General features: G+C 44.6%; 1 non-coding gene across 1 annotated transcript; it reads right to left on the bottom strand.

Moving 5' to 3' along the window:
• Positions 1–341: 341 nt before the first annotated feature.
• On the bottom strand, positions 342–417 carry Trnas-cga (transfer RNA serine (anticodon CGA)). Its single transcript has one exon. It is a non-coding gene; the product is annotated as a tRNA-Ser (tRNA).
• Positions 418–3,595: the final 3,178 nt, after the last annotated feature.

The following is a 3,595-nucleotide window of genomic DNA, read 5'->3' as shown; positions in this document are numbered from 1 at the left end:
GATTATGACGGTCCTGTTCCATGCCGAGCTAAGTGAGGAGACATGACAAATTACATTCTTCTTATCGGGCATGTGGAGAGCCTAGATTACGAGACTCCGGTCGATAATCGCATGGAGATGGTTGTCAGAATTGTCACAGCTGCGGACGTAGTATGCCTGGGACTCTTTAGAGCATAAGACAGCCGACGGTGCATCGTTGAACACTTTACCTTGATCACAGTGTTCGATATTTTCAACAATGTCTGTAAGGAAACGGTTCCGCAATACAGTAAGCAAACAGAGGCAACAGACAACCCACGGGGTGCCTCTGAGATCTGAAACTTCCTGGCAGATTAAAAGTGTGTGCGGACCGAGACTCGAACTCGGGACCTTTGCCTTTCGCGGGCAAGTGCTCTACCAACTGAGCTACCCAAGCACGACTCACGCCCCGTCCTCACAGTTTTACTTCTGCCAGTACCTAGTCTCCTACTTTCCAAACTTTACAGAAGCTCTCCTGCGCCTCTGAGATCTGTTATATTACTCTATTCTGCATGAAATAGAAGAATGGGAAGTAAAGGGAATGGATGGATGGAAAACTAGGAACTTCCAGCCGCACTGGACATTGTGAAAATGCAAAGTCGAAATTGAAAATTCGTGCCGGAATGGGGCTAACTAATTTCCTGCTGCTCATGAGCGGTTATCTTAACTACTTCGGCCATCTGGACACGGTCCCTAACCGATCCAAATCTCCAACTTATCGCACGCTGCAATGCAGCATCCCCGTCATTGAACACCCTAGTCGCAGAACATTGTTCCCATCCGCAGTGGATTAAATGTCATGGAGGCGCTACGGTATCACAGAAACGTATGTATACACGAGTACTGCCTATTCTGCCGGATTAGTTTTCCACACAACCTTTCCCAATCACTCCCATTCCATTGTTTCTTATAAAATGGATACTTTCAGCCGCGTCATCACGAGCGATGTCTGTTCTGTCTGATATGCCCGACGTAATAGTCTCTGCTCGTATATATATATATATATATATATATATATATATATATATATATATATAAATCTGTTATTTACTTTAATCCTACTGATGATTGCATCCTACAGGCCTCTTCACCGCTGTGAAGGTTCTTCCACAGAAAAACGAGGAATTCTGGTAACAAAGTAAATAAACTATAATTTCAGTATTGCTCTGTAACCATCCACTCCATGAACAATCTCTGAAGTTATGTAGCTGAAGCTGGAGTTCGTCTGGTAAAATGAACTGTACTAAAACGCAATGCGAAACCTCGTGGGCCTAAATGCTGAACAAAAGCAGAAAAACCTTGTAGACTCCCCGTTTGACAAAACCACGTAAGTCATCAACAAACAAACAAGAGCATGCTACTTCAGTTTGCTTGTGCATAAGACTTCATGCCTATTAAGCACAGCAGTTATGAACAGAGTACATATAATTTTCTGATTTTAGGACGTTTTGTGCTTACTCAACTATACAGGGTGGAGAAAAATTGTGTCACAAAATTTCAACGCTGCATAGCTGATGCCAGCAGGAACCAAAACTACTACTGCTATGTAGGTCAACAACGCACCATTTTCAAACTACGGAAACTTGGGCCCACGTCCTCCGATTGGCCGTGGCATTGTCCCGTTGCCGTTCGTCGGTTTGCGGGCAGCGCTATGGTTGTCGGTTCACACATATAAACTTGCCTCACCCCGTCACTGCCCCTAAGTGATACGCACAAGTGTCGAATAGGTCTTGCTGTTTGTCTTCACCTCACGTCAGAAGCATTCACACGTAAACTCCGCTTCGGAGCATATACGTCACCTATGATTTAGTCAGACTGAGCATGGTGGTACAGTATTCGATTGAAGAAGAACGAGATATGATTTTTGTTTATAGACTAGCCTAAGGTAATGCGCATGAAGCTCGACGGTTGTATGAGGAAAAGCAAGAATCCACTCACACCTACAAACGTATACAGCAATTCACCGGCGACTTGACGAAACAGGCTGGTTAGCGGGGTATCATGGTGGTACTGCAAGACCTCGAACACTACGGGATGCTGCATTTGAAAAGACTGTTCTCGAGCGCTTCGAGGAAGCTCCGACGACAAGGACTCGAGCGGTTGGACACGGCATGGGCGTCACTCATCGGCTTGTCTCGGAGGTTTTGTGGGATGAAGGCCAGCATCCTTTTAGTTTCCACCCTGTCCAAGACCTAAATCCTATGGTGGACTATGAACACAGAATAGGGTTTTGCTGGCGGTTTCTGCGACTTGTTGCTCGGGATCCCGACTTCCCCGCCATTTTGTTGTTTACCGACGAGTGCGCCTTCCATTGGGATGAGCTTTACGACACTCGAAACGTTCATTACTGGGCAAGGGGAAATCCTCACGTCACGTACGTCCAAGGACACCAGAAACGATTTTCCCTCAACATTTGGGCATCCATTGTGGGTGACTTATTGGGGTCAGTCAGTCTACTTCCTCGACTTACCGGGACAATTTTCCTTCACGTTTTCCAAGAAACTCTACCCGCCTTGCTGGAAGATGTTGCCCTGGACATACGACTATGCATGTGGTTGCAGCATGATGTGGAGCTCGCACGTCACAGTTATGCTGTTCGCGGGTATTTAAGTGAACTATTCGACAGTGGAAGGAAGACAAGGATTTATGGTCAGATAAGTATCGGGTAATATCAACAGTAGCAGAAAATGGTATAACAGGTGTAGGATTCGATTATGAATAGGAAGGTAGGGCACAGGGTGTGTTACTGTGAACAGTTCAGTGACCTGGTTCTAATCAGAATCGACAGCAGACCAACACCGACAACGATAGTTCAGGTATACATGCCGACGTCGCAAGCTGAAGATGAACAGATAAAGAAAGTATGAGGATATTGAAAGGGTAATGCAGTATGTAAAGGGGGACGAAAATCTAATAGTCATGGGCGACTGGAATGCAGTTGTAGGGGAAGGAGTTGAAGAAAACGTTACAGGAGAATATGGGCTTGGGACAAGGAATGAAAGAGAAGAAAGACTAATTGAGTTCTGTAACAACTTTCAGCTAGTAATAGCGAATACCCTGTTCAAGAATCACAAGAGGAGGAGGTATACTTGGAAAAGGCCGGGAGATACGGGAAGATTTCAATTAGATTACATCATGGTCAGACAGAGATTCCGAAATCAGATACCAGATTGTAAGGCGTACCCAGGAGCAGATATAGACTCAGATCACAATATAGTAGTGATGAAGAGTAGGCTGAAGTTCAAGACATTAGTCAGGAAGAATCAATACGCAAAGAAGTGGGATACGGAAGTACTAAGGAATGACGAGATACGTTTGAAGTTCTCTAACGCTACAGATACAACAATAAGGAATAGCGCAGTAGGCAGTACATTTGAAGAGGAATGGACATCTCTAAAAAGGGCAATCGCAGAAGTTGGGAAAGACAACATAGGTACAAAGAAGGTAGCTGCGAAGAAACCATGGGTAACAGAAGAAATACTTCAGTTGATTGATGAAAGGAGGAAATACAAACATGTTCCGGTAAAATCACGAATACAGAAATACAAGTCGCTGAGGAATGAGATAAATAAGAAAC

Source organism: Schistocerca cancellata, chromosome 8 (genome assembly GCF_023864275.1).
Source record: "Schistocerca cancellata isolate TAMUIC-IGC-003103 chromosome 8, iqSchCanc2.1, whole genome shotgun sequence".
Taxonomy (NCBI): Eukaryota; Metazoa; Arthropoda; class Insecta; order Orthoptera; family Acrididae; genus Schistocerca; species Schistocerca cancellata.
This window is presented reverse-complemented; position numbering and strand designations above follow the sequence as displayed.